The sequence below is a fragment of the Balaenoptera physalus genome (genome assembly GCF_965194825.1).
Source record: "Balaenoptera physalus genome assembly, chromosome: X".
Classification (NCBI taxonomy): Eukaryota; Metazoa; Chordata; class Mammalia; order Artiodactyla; family Balaenopteridae; genus Balaenoptera; species Balaenoptera physalus.
In genome coordinates this window covers 116,367,742-116,381,302 of record NC_138903.1, presented here as the reverse complement: position 1 = coordinate 116,381,302, position 13,561 = coordinate 116,367,742, and the positions used below count along the sequence as shown (strand labels likewise).

Genomic DNA, 13,561 nt, shown 5'->3' with positions numbered 1-13,561 from the left:
AGAGTTAAAACGTAAGATTAGGTAGATGTTTTTTAAAAATGTGACCTTGCACGGTTTATGATCCTATGAAAGACAAAGAGGACAAAGTAAGCTATTCTCCGTTCTTTCATATTTCTAGTTACCAATACTCATTTAAGTACACTAAAATGTTCACTAATTCAAACAGATAAGCACAGCACTGCCCAGTGTTATTTTTAAAAGAAGACAGACATTTAGTGTCGCTTGTTGTTTGTTCTCATCCTCCAAGACAGTTTAAAAAATTGCCTCTCGTGGGTTACTGTGGGATCCGGAAAAACTAGGAGCTTGTGCAAATATAGGTGTGTGTGTCTGCAAGGAGAAAGTTACTTTAGTTTTTATTTTCCTTTGAAGTACCTTTAAGTATATTCTTAAAATACATCCTAAACCACATACCATTATTCATTTTTCCCATAGGATAAAACATCTTCAAGGAGAGGAGCCGAAAACAAATATATTAAAGTGACTTATTCTTTTCTGGCAAAAAGTCCTGGTATGAAATTGGGTCCTTGAATTTTCCAAAGGAGGCTGTATTTACTGCCCTTCTTTTCTAAGAAGGGCCATTTTAATAATTTTTGCTATCACATCAAAGACTTTTCACAATAATTATAGTCAATAATTGCAGTAGTAATGCTGTGTGCCATCTGCAGGCTCTGTGTAGTGGAAACTGGAGAGAGAAACGTGTCCCTCTGCTTGATGGGAGTTACCGTGAACTTGAGGCCCTGGTGCCAGATTGCCACTAGCATCAGCTTTAGGTGGCCCTGCCACTACTCAGCCCTGGGTCACACACCGGCTTCCTTTTCTTTCTCTTTCCCTGGGCCCATTTCTCTGCAGTTCTTGCTCTCTGTCTCCCCTGCCCCTGCAGCCTGAGCCTCCCCATCCCCCATGGTTGTTGCTCATCCTAAATTAGCTGATGGGTCTTGACGAAGAGTCACATTCTCAGACTGGAGGAGTAATTGGAACTTCTTTGGGATCAGATGTTTGACCAAATCAGTTGCTTTACGAGTAGTTGGCCCATGACCCAAAAGATTTATGGAAAGCAATTGGATATTGAAATAATGAAACAGGTACTTACTCTCCCATTGCTCCAGGCCATGGAAAGCTGTCTGATGCTTGGAATTTGTGAACATGAGGCCTCCAGACTGTCTCCTGGCCAGACTCTGATGCTCTGGTACTTCTCTTAGGTCCTGTGACAGACACCATTCTATAGTGATTCCAGTGTCAGCCCTATGGCAGCAACCTTCCTGTCTTATTCGAGGCTCAAGGCAGAATGGCCTCTCTCCTTTCATCCCCACCCAAAGCAAAACACGGGAACAGGCAACCCCTTTATTCTTAGTTTTCTGACAGTTCTGCGGGAAACAGGGCCAGGGTGCACCTCTGATGCACTAGTTGCTTTCTGGAACATTCATATCTATCTCTGTGGCTCTGGGGTGACTAAGAGGACTCTGATCTGGCCGGCCTATATCTGAGGATGGTCAGGAATGGAATAGGCCTGTGGGGGCTTGAATGCAGAGCGAATGACTGGTTTCTCTCTTTTCCTTGTCACTTGTTGGCAAGGTCAATCACTTTTCTATCTTCTTCTGTAATGAAGTAAATTTTTTTGTGTGTCATAAATAAGTAATCACATTAATCTGTTTAGTGCCCAAGATCTGTCCTTATTTTTCCCTTCTCCGTGATACTTAAACCAGAGGAAAATGGTAGATGGCTGGCATGACAGCCCAGCCGAAGAATTTCCTAATTGATACCTTACATTTAACTTTAAGTACCTTTTTATCAGTTTCAGAGCCGAGAACAAACAGGGATTATTCCTAGCATGGTAGAGAGGAATTATGAAGTCTCTCACTTCCTTTGCTGTTTGGTTTGTCAGTCACTTGAGGACATAGAAGCTCCTCTCCTCTGACCTCAGCTGCAGAAGTTGGATGGGGTGTCACGCCAGTGATTTATTGACTATTGGAATATAAGGTTCGGGAAGCTCATCATCAAGGGACCAGATTTAGATTTAGAGACTTTTCAAAAATTGAAGCATGAACATCGTCTGAGAGATGGCATTTTTAAATTAATTTGCGTGTTCAGTGACCTGATTTGTCAAGCCAAATAAGTAAAGCATTTGTGTGAAGTTTTTCCTTTGTGGATTTTGCTTTATTGACCAAGAAAGGCAGCGGAACTAGATCCCCAAGGAATTTGCTCATTGCAAGATTTTGCTTTGAGTCCAAGCTAATACCTTCTGTTAGTTTTGGATGACTCAAAAAAAATGGCCACGGCATATCTGGCAGCGTACAGATTATATTTGAGTAGATGAATCTCTCCCAGTTTGTCCAAAGGCACCTCCTAAGACACATCTGTTGGATGCCCCAGTGTAAGAAGCATGGGCTGGGTGGATTTGCCTGGGATGGTGTCCCCTCTCCTCCTGTCTTTCGAACTTGAGTTGTTTCTTGATGAGATCAGAAGACCTCAGAGATCTTTGGTGGGGGGAGGGTGGAGGAGTGGAGTGATTCAGAATATACAGTAAGAGGGAGAGAGAAAAAGCCTATAGAGCAACAATAAAATCCACTTCTGTTCATCTTATAATTTTCAAGAGGGTGGAGACCAAGCCTTTTGCCTTTTCTGCACTGAGGAATGGCATCTAGAACGTTAAGAGGCACTGGGTAAATACTGCATTAAGCACCAACAATTTTTTTGTGTTGCCAAATTGGGCCAAAGGTTAGTTTGGGAGAAGTGAACCAATACTTTGGTATAGAGTTGGGGAAAATTTTAGGACAGGGTTCCATTTCCAGATAATCTCTTGAGGTGGAATGGTTGAAGTAGTAAATGTACTGAATTTTTTAATCCAAATGAACAAATCAAATGTAATTAATCAACAGGTCTGATCCTAAAGGAGAGATTCTGAAAGGTGAGATTGGGGAATTGAATGGCGCCAAGGAGACGGTCATTAGAATAAATAGGGAGATGGCCATTAAAATAAATGCCAGTCAGACCTGGGATGCCTCACTTATAAAGGCAAGTAGGTAGAATGTATAATAGACAATGGCAACACTGGAAAGTTAAGCAAACTTAATCTTCTAGGAAGGGCAACATCATTTCTATAAGAGGAATCTGTGCTTGATTAATGACCTTGTGTTTTTCAGGGGACTAAAGCATATGTGGACAAAGGGAAACCAGTGAATGTGATCTATCTGGGCTTTCAGAAAGCTCTTCTTGGGATTGCACAGCAAGCCAAGGAAACTTAAAATAACTGGCATCACCACAGAATTGTGGGGCTATTCCATCAAATACTATGATTGGCTTTGAGGCAGGAAGCAAAGGGTTAGGGATAAATAAGTCAAGCCTCTGTATAGCCACATTAACAGTGGCATTCTCTCCAAAATTAGGATGGAGACAAATTTTGCTTAAAACTCTAGTAAATGGCCTAAAAGAGGAAATGTACGTTGAAAACTTTACTTTTGGCAACAAAAATGGGACTGAATTCTAGGGTGTCTGCCCCAAGGGTGGCAGGCCCAGGTGTTAGGATACTAGATAATGGTGAAGAGGAGCTTTTTTGAGGGTTGGGGAAACTCAGCCTTGCAAAATGAGGGCTCTGCCTTTCCTCCATCTGCCTGCGCTAAGGTTGAGAAACATTTTTATCTCATGCTATAAAAATTAACCCCTGTTCAACTGTGGCCCATGTCCATGGGAAGGGAGACTAATTAAGAGTCCTTAAATGCAGATCTGTATTAGAGTAAGCTGTAACTTACTGTGACCTTTAACAAGAATTTTGTGCAAGTGGGTTTTAAGGGTTTTAATTAAGTACAGACTTTGAAAAAGTAACTTTTCTTTCCCCTTCGCCATTTCACTGATACCTGGCTAGAATTTTAAAGAATGGTTCATGTGGCTTGAAATCTGTTGTTAGAGAATCATTTTTCTTTACGTGAGGCAGTGAACTTTGTTATCACTTAGGGTAAAGGCATTCTAAGTGGCCATTTGGAAAAATATCTGTGGGAGAATTCCTAGTGAATGACTATGTTGTTATTTAGGTATATTTTTCCTAGAAAGTAGATTTACTAAAAACCTATTCTCACACTGTATTCTGGAGGGAGGAATTTTAGGTATGTCATGAAAGGGGGAGTAAAGAGAAGTTAAGGAGGGTTTTTATTTTTCTAGTTACCCAAGATGAAAAAAGGCATAAAAAAAGAGAAAACAATGTTAAAAATGTTCATGACCCACATGACCTGTGACACGCATATAAAGCGAAAGGCATTATTTACTGTTTGTATTAGCGCCTCCCCGCCCACCTACTGCATTTTCTCCTACACTTGGAATAAACTTGGTACCCAGCTGTTGACCCTTTCCAATCTTGCTGTGAAACCTAAATGGCTGTGGCAGGTTATCTCAGAATGGGGCTCCTGGGGGTTTCTTTAGAGATGATTAGGAGATAATAAGGAAAATCTCTCCCTGTTGGAAGTCTGGTGTTCCGGTCAGACCCCTGGGAGGAGGAGGAGAGGAATGTCTCCAGTGTTTTTCTGAGGATGCCTTCCTCCTCCACTTTCTCTGAGGTCTGATGTGATTGCCCGCAGGAGAATGCTCACAGGGATCATTGTAAGAGTGTACACTAGGGGTGCAGAGAAAGGACAAGATGCTGGGGGCCAGCATCCCTCCCATCCCAGGAATCCCCGTGACCCTCTGAGCCTGGTCTCTTCACTGTCTTAGAGACGGCCCTCATGAGGCCTCAGTCTACCAGTAATTAGGACACTTGGCTTGGGTACATAGGTTCCAGAAAGAAATACTGTTGGGCACCAAAGAAAAAAAATGTTCTAGCCAATGGTGTTTCCTCTCTAGGCTACTTTTTATTTGTAGCTGAATTTGAAACAGGCATATTTGGACTCAGGCATTCTGTTAAATGACGAGCCCAATGGAGATCGTAAACTAGTATTCGAGAGAAACTCTCAAATGATGCTACTCTAGGTACGTGCACCTGAATCACTGACAGGAAAGATCTTCTTTATTTGTAAAACAAGTAAGAGAGCTCCTTCTTTTCCTGCTTGCCCCTATTCGCTCCCCAACCCAAGTCACCAACACATTTCCGGGAGCCTTTTATTAGCTTAGGTAGTATTTACTGGATCCTCAGAATTGTTGAAGAGATTTGGGTTAATTGCCAGTATTATTATTCCTGTTGAGTCCTGGACCTGGAAGAAGTGGTTGGAAATGTGCAAAATAGATGCAGTTGCTCTACGTGCTCTAAAGTGATAGTAACATAAGGTCAGAGTATGCATTTCAGGTCATTCACTCAGTTTGGTTGATGTGCCTTTCTTCAGTGAACCTTTGGTACAGTTAAAATGGAGTTTGAAGATTGTCAGATAAAAACTTTGGTTCATAATTTGCTTATCAGTATAAAGCAATAAAAAGCCCTGCTTGATTTCGATGTGAGGTGGATTTTAAAGCTGTTGCAAGCTCACTGAAATGAAGTGTGGAGTTTGAAAGTAGCAGCCCTAACTCTTGCAACTACACTTAAACGAAGTATTCTTAGAAAAATACAATAAAACTGATTTTTGAAATGTATGTGTTTCTGATTGGCCTTCTAGCCTACCTTGCAGGATTAGTGGACCTAAAAATAATCGGTAGCAAAGCCCTCCAGAGCTATATTTTGGCAAGGTTTTGCAAAATGCTAACTGGCTGCATTTCTCCTACTGATTGGTAGGTGATCTCAAATCATGCATCTCCATAATGACTGTAATTTATGTGCTTTATTATTACGGTTTAGGTCAAATGGTTTCAGGCTTTGGATGTGCATAGCACATTACATGCAGTCATTTCACTGCTGTTTTGCAAGGGAGGAAGGATGGATTAATGTATACATTCCCTCATCCCCCTGGGATTATTAAAAACCTTTAGAGATTTTCTTTCTTTGTTCCCATGAAGCAGAGCATTGTATATTCCTCCTGGGGTTCTTAGATAGCTTGGAGGGGATGGAGTTATACAGCAACCTGCATTTTAGCTCACTTTGTGGCTACATGAATTTAGATCTAGAAAGTGAACAGAAACTATTTTGGTAACTCTTTAGACCAACGGCAAGGAATTGTTTTACCTTCAGAACAAATAAAAATTAGGAAAAGAGTAAAGTAGCAATTGAGGGATTAGGAAAATTACTGCAGCAAGTAATAGCTTGATGTTGCTCCCCAATATTAGAATTACATCAAGTGTTTGATGTAATACTGATGAAAGCCCCCCCCCCCGCCCCACATATTGATCCTTTTTACTTTGAAAACTGAAGCTTGCTTTTTTTTTTTTAAATTTTATTTATTTATTTATTTTTTTGGCTGTGTTGGTTCTTCGTTGCTGCGTGGGCTTTCTCTAGTTGCGGCCAGCAGGGGCTTCTCATTGTGGTGGCTTCTCTTGTTGTGGAGCACGGGCTCTAGGCACGCAGGCTTCAGTAGTTGTGGCGCATGGGCTCAGTAGTTGTGGCTCACAGGCTCTAGAGCGCAAGCTCAGTAATTGTGGCACATGGGCTTAGTTGCTCTGTGGCATGTGGGATCTTCCCGGACCAGGGCTTGAACCCGTGTCCCCTGCATTGGCAGGCGGATTCTTAACCAGTGCGCCACCAGGGAAGTCCAAAGCTTGCTTTTTTTAAAAAAAGAAAAAATAAAATGTATCTTAGAAGAGTTAGATTTACAGAATTCGCGAGGATAGCTCAGAGCTTTCCTATACCCCAAACCCAGTTTCCCCTATTATTAACATCTTACATTTCTGTGGTACATTGTCACAATTGATAAACCAATATTGATGCATTATTGTTAACTAAAGTCTGTATCTTATTCCGATTTCCTTAGCTTTTTTTTGTTTTTACTAACAGTTTCATTGAGGTATGATTCATATCCCAAACAATTCACCCATTTAAAGTATACAGTGGCTTTTAATATGCTCACAGAATTGTGCATTTATCACCAAAATCAATTTTAGAACATTTTCATTATCCCAGAAAGAAATCTCATACCTTTTAGCTGTAACCCCTCCCTTACTTCCCATCCCCCTGCCCACCACCCTGCCCTCTCAGCCCCAGGCAACCACTAATCCACCTTCTGTCTCTATAGATTGACCAAGGCTGGACATTTCATGTAAATGGTATCATACAATATGTGGACTTTTGTGAGTGGCTCCTTACTTAACATAGTATTTTCCAGATTTCACCATGTTGGAACACGTTTCAGAAGTTCATTCCTTCTTATGGCTGAATAACATTTCATTATTCAGATACACCTCATTTTGTTTATCCATCCATTGTTGGACATTTGGCTGTTTTGAATAATGCTGCTATGAACATTTGGATGTAAGTTTTTGCGTGATTTCCTTCGTTTTCCCCTAATGTCTTTTTCTGTTCCAGGATCCCAGCCAGGGGTACCACATTATATCTCGTCATCATGTCTCCTTAGGCTCCCAAGGCTTTTCTTTTGAAGGCCCTTTAAATAAATGTCTGTACTTACTTGTCATCAGTTCCCCATCACTTACGCATGCCACTGAACTCCTAATTGATAATGCTCTCTTTTCTGGCTATCTTTATTCCCCTAAATTCTGCCTCCAATAAGAAATTTCCCTGAAGTAGCTGGAAGAAAGAAGGTGCTGCTCTCCTGGCCCCTCTGCCTCACCTAGTACAAGTCATCAGAAAAGTCTCTTCCTGGAGAACTTCATGCAGTAGCTTATCAGTATAATAGATGCTCTTCATTTTTGTCTTGGTTTTGTAATTGCACTGTATTCATAATGCTTCCTTCTTTACAAAGGGCTTCTTCAAGAGCCTACAGTGAATCATGTAGAGCTGGGACTCAAACCCATATTTCTTACTCCCCAGATCAGTCTTCTTATCCCCAGACTACCATTAGGCCTACAGAATAAAAGACACAGATAGTATCAAGTATTTGGAAGCTTTTTAAATTCACTTCTTTAAGACCCCTTGTCAAGAGCTAAGTATCCATAAACTTCACCAAGGAGGTAAAAGAATTATATGCTGAGAACTACAAAACATTAATAAACGACATTGAAGATGATTCAAAGAAATAGAAAGATATCCCATGCTCTTGGATTGGAAGAATTACATTGTTAAAATGGCCATACTATCCAAAGCAATCTACAGATTTAATGCAATCCCTATCAAATTACCCATGACATTTTCCATAGAACTAGAACAAATAATCCTAAAATTTATATGGAACCATAAAAGACCCAGAATTGCCAAAGCAATCCTGAGGAAAAAGAACAAAGCTGGAGGCATAACCCTCCCAGACTTTAGACAATACTACAAAGCTACAGTAATCAAAACAGCATGGTATTGGCACAGAAACAGACGTACGGATCAATGGAACAGAATAGAGAGCCCAGAAATAAACCCACACACCTATGGACAATTAATCTTTGACAAAGGAAGCAAGAATACACAATGGGGAAAAGACATTCTCTTCAGCAAGTGGTGTTGGGAAAGTTGGACGACCACATGCAAATCAAAGCTAGAACACACCCTCACACCATACACAAAAATAAACTCAAAATGATGAGACACCATAAAACTCCTAGAAGAGAACAGCAAAACATTGTCTGACATAAATCATACCAATGTTTTCTTAGGTCAGTCTCCCAGAGCAACAGAAATAAAAGCAAAAATAAACAAATGGGGCCTAATGACACTTAAAAGCTTTTGCACAGCAAAGGAAACCATAAACAGAATGAAAAGACTGGGATATAATATTTGCAAATGATGCGACGAACAAAGGCTTAATTTCCAAAATATAAAAAACAGGTCCTACAATTTAATAACAAAAAACCAAACAACCCAATTAAAAATAGGCAGAAGACCTAAATAGACATTTCTCCAAAGAAGACATACAGATGGCCAGTAGGCACATGAAAAGATGCTCATCATCTCTAATTATTAGAGAAATGCAAATCAAAACTACAACGAGGTACCACCTCACACCAGTCAGAATGGCCATCATTAAAAAGTCTACAAATAATAAATGCTGGAGACGGTGTGGAGAAAAGGAAACTCCTGCACTATTGGTGGGAATGTAAATTGGTGCAGCCACTGTGGCAAACAGTATGGAGGTTCCTCAAAGAACTAAAAGTAGAGTTGCCATGTGATCCAGCAATCCCACACCTGGGCATATATCCAGAAAAAGACGAAAACTCTAATTCAAAAAGATACCTGCACCCCAGTGTTCATTGCAGCACTATTTACAATAAGCAAGACATGGAAGAAATTCAAGTGCCCATCAACAGACGATTGGCTTAAGAAGATGTGGTGGATATAGATAATGGACTATTACTCAGCCATTAAAAAGAATGAAATAATGCCATTTGCAGCAAACATGGATGGGCCTAGAGATTATCATACTAAGCGAAGTAAAGTAAGTCAGAAAGAGAAGGATAAATACCATATGATATCACTTATATGTAGAATCTAAAAGATGACACAAATGAACCTATTTGTGAAACAAAAACAGAGTCACAGATGTGGAGAACAAACTTGTGGTTGCCAAGGGGGAAGGAAGGATTGGGAGCTTGGGATTAGCAGATGCAAACTATTATATATATAGAATGGATAAACAACAAGGTCCTAGTCTATAGCACAGGGAACTATATATTCAATATCCTGTGATAAACCATAATGGAAAAGAATATGAAAAAGAATATATATATATATATATATATATATATATAACTGAGTCACTTTGCTGTACAGCAGAAATTAAACACAACATTGTAAATCAACTCTACGTCAACAAAATAAAATTTTAAAAAACACACGAAAAAGGAGCTAAGTTTTCTCCAAATCCCTTTCTGCATGAAAGGCCATTGCAAAATCGAATCTCTTACATTGGCAGTTTTCCTAAGTGCTTTCCAGTCTGTTATTCTCAAATATCCCTCACTGCAGCCCCCACCCTTAGCGTGCAGTTTGTGTGTCTCTTCTTTACCAAAGGCATTTGGTTGCATTTTTGGTAAAATGAGTTGGGCTACAGAGAATGTTTGCTGTCCAAATCGTGCTGGTGCAGGCACGCCTGGGTTTTCTGCATTGTGTCCCATAAAAATTTCTGGCTGCTGTTTCCTCCATTTAGGACTCTGGAGGAGTAATCCTGAAGACATTTACTTTATCTCCTACAGGTATAGAAAGTTGAAACCCTAGTGGTAACTACAAGTATTCCCCTATCATCATGTCCCCCAAAATGTGTGAGAATCTGAGAGACATTTTCTTGGTTTCTACTTGGACTTCAAAATGAAGTTACAGATAAATTGGGAGATCGGGATTTTCATATATACACTAATATGTATAAAATGGATAACTAATAAGAACCTGCTGTATAAAAAAAACAAGTATATGTATGCTTTAATAAACGTAAAATGTGGAAATATTACTGAAAAAAATAAATTGGAGTATAATGGTGTATCAGGGAGAATCTTATTATAAAATATGTTAATAATGTCCCTTTACTCGTCTTTTACATGACACTGACAGAAAATGTCCTTTTATGTAAAAAAGACATGAATCTGGATGTTATTTTAAATGCATCTTCAATAAAATATGATACTAAGCTGAAAAAAAATGAAGTTACAGTTAGAAGTAGTTACGTTGATAGTAAATAGGCTGGGAGCTGGCCTGAGAATGTAACCACCATTTATAACATTTAATGTGGGCAGGTGGGTTATGAGTAACTGGAAATAAATGGACATTATCTGCACCCCATCTGTACATCACAGCCAGCCTTTGGTGGGAGGAATAAATGAAATAAAATGAGAAAGCACAGTTCTACAGATTGCCCGCCGCAGAGCCCTGTTAAAGGATGGACTAGATTCCTCATATTCAATGCCTGCTTCTTTAACTATTGAGTTGAAGTTCTTCAAAAAAAAAAAAGGAACCAATCCACACACTCGGCAGGATTGAGTAGTAATTTATTGTGATTGTCTTTGTTCAGCTTTGAAAAACGAAGGCATTGATATTAAGACTAAAGAGAAATTACACAGAGCTGGTGTGACTGAAAAAAGTTTGGCTCTTTCAAGTGATTTTTTTGTTTTTAATGCCACAGAGTTAAGCTTTAAAAGCACGCTTCATTGACTCTCATCCAAGCCTCCGAGGACAAGGCTAAGGGACCTTTTTTCTTTTGAGGGCCACTGACCCACAAAGAAAAACCCTAATCGAGGGCCATGTACAAAAAGCAACTTAATTTAGGTGCTTTCTTAGAAATCCATAAAGCCTTCAATTCACCTGCTTTTAAAATTAAGAACAGGGGACTCTCAACAAGTATAACAAACAAAAAAGTCCTTCGGTTTCACATTATGTGCAGTTAGAAGAGGTGAAGTGTGGTAAGAGAGAACAGGATGGGCAGAGTGAAAAGAGAGTGGAAAGCAGACAGAAGAGGGCCATGGAGAAGAACACAGAAGGGCCCGGAAGCAGGAGGTTGAGTTAGGGAAATAGAGGAGGCAAATGATGGGTGTAGATCATAACCCACTGTTTACTCAAACCATTGGATGAACTTCGATTCCTGGTTCTTCTGTGGCTCTAATGCTTCAGCCTTTCAAGCTGGAATTCTTCAGGAAGGGTATGTATCAGAATCCTCTAGGGCCACCCCCCCCTCCCTTTTTTAAATGCATGAGCTCATCGCTTCCCCTGCAGTGGCTGTCATCTTCCTGTCCCACATTGGATCCCGTCGTCCCTGTGCTCAACGCTTTCAGCCTAAAGAACAAATTGTGACATCCTTCTTAAATAAGAAGTATACAGGATCACCAGGTTGAGAGGAGATCTCCAGAAACAAAAAGCATGTCTCATTCAGACACAGCATTTTAGAAGCAGTCTCCAACAGGCAAAATGGAATGTCTTTCCGTTGATACGTATGCCCTGGCTTTTAATCATAGAAACCATTTTTGGTGTTACAGTAGAAATATTCAAGTTTTAAAAATCAAATGAGTTGCTCGAGTTCTTAGTACAGTGCAGAGCTGTAGTTTCATTTTCAGATGCACCAAGACTTGTCCCCTTTTCCTTCCTAGTAACTTCTCATCAGCGGAAACTGGTTACGGCACTGAATCCCCACTGGCCCATGTGTGGCTTGGGATTTAATTCATAAGTGTGTCTTGGACAGGGCTTTTGGCAAGAATGTCAGATTACATTTTCAAGGAATGCTTTTTAGAAACACAGAATACGTGGTGTATGCAAGGCTCAGATGGGCAAAAGTGGCCCGTTGGAGTGGCTTGTTTGCACTCAGGGGAAGATGACTTTGCCAGCAGAAACATTAGCCAGGTATCTACCCAGTTGTCACCCTTTCCACAAGGCAAGCCTTTACCATTAGACAGAGTCTTCCTGTAAAGATCTTCTCTGTAACATGGACGTGGACTCTTTTTCCTTAGTTTTTGCCAAAACAAATAAATGTGTTCCAGTGTTCAGATATCAGCAGGTCTCCCGAAGGTCCTGCTGAGGGCCCCTGGTGGGTAGGTGGTGGGCGGAGTGCACGGGCCTTTTGTTTAGCTGCTGGCTAGTTCAGTCGGTCACCAGTAAAACTTTAATTGCTGTGACCCATTTTTGAAGGGTGTTTGTTCAGTGCCAAAAATTTAAAACTCTCAACATCTAGCACCTTCTTACATGTAGAAAAGTATTCTTTCCTGCTGTCTCTTCGAATTTTCTGGTTTTAGGTTCTGTGTGTGTGTCTGTGCATATGTGCATTGGAGGTGCAAAAAAGGGTGCTTTTTTCCTTGGTCATAGACGCCTATTTTGATAAGATCCAATGAATGACCCTTTCGTTTATTGTATGTGTGAACCATGTTAAGATTAGGTGAATATAGATTCGCTTCCAGACTCTGAACTGTTTTGCCTCGGAAATTCAGTGCATTACCACAATCGAATCATTGCAGGGGCTTGAAAACCAGCCTATGATTAATTTTAGCCTGTGAAAATCTTTAAAAAGTAGCTGCTCTCTCTTTTTTTTTTTTAAGTTTAATTTTTATTTATTTATTTATTTATTTATTTATGGCTGTGTTGGGTCTTCGTTTCTGTGTGAGGGCTTTCTCTAGTTGCCGCAAGCGGGGGCCACTCTTCATCGCGGTGCGCGGGCCTCTCATTATCGCGGCCTCTCTTGTTGCAGAGCACAGGCTCCAGACGCGCAGGCTCAGTAGTTGTGGCTCACGGGCCCAGTTGCTCCGTGGCATGTGGGATCTTCCCAGACCAGGGCTCAAACCCGTGTCCCCTGCATTGGCAGGCAGATTCTCAACCACTGCGCCACCAGGGAAGCCCGCTGTTCTCTTATTATAATTCATTACGTCCTGAGTTCTCATTGTGAGCATTTCAGTTAATTTTCTTTGTTGTGTGTGAGAGTGATATGGATACTTTAATACAGCTACATCAAGTACTGTACTAGTTGGGGGTCCTTTGTATTACTTTATGTATTAAGATTGTGTTTGGGGAGATCCTCAACCCTGAAACCAGGAGACAACTGGATATCTCTGTTAATTAGGTGTCCCAGTACCAAAGGCCTGCTGTGAACTTGTTAAGCCAGTCAAGAGGCAGTTTTGTTTTTGGTTGTAACAAGATGTTTCCAGAAAACTAAGC

The 13,561-nt window shown here is 40.5% G+C and overlaps 1 protein-coding gene and 1 long non-coding RNA gene across 2 annotated transcripts in view; one reads left to right on the top strand and one right to left on the bottom strand.

The window, feature by feature from the left end:
• Positions 1-13,561, top strand: part of GPC4 (glypican 4) — a 108,237-nt gene that overhangs the window by 56,843 nt on the left and 37,833 nt on the right. The window lies entirely within an intron of this gene.
• The window catches only part of LOC309652042, a 496,156-nt gene continuing 488,859 nt past the window's right edge, over positions 6,265-13,561 (bottom strand). Inside the window, exon 2 of the long non-coding RNA XR_014258535.1 lies at positions 6,265-13,247. This is a non-coding gene — a long non-coding RNA (uncharacterized lncRNA). The remainder of the gene's footprint in view (positions 13,248-13,561) is intronic.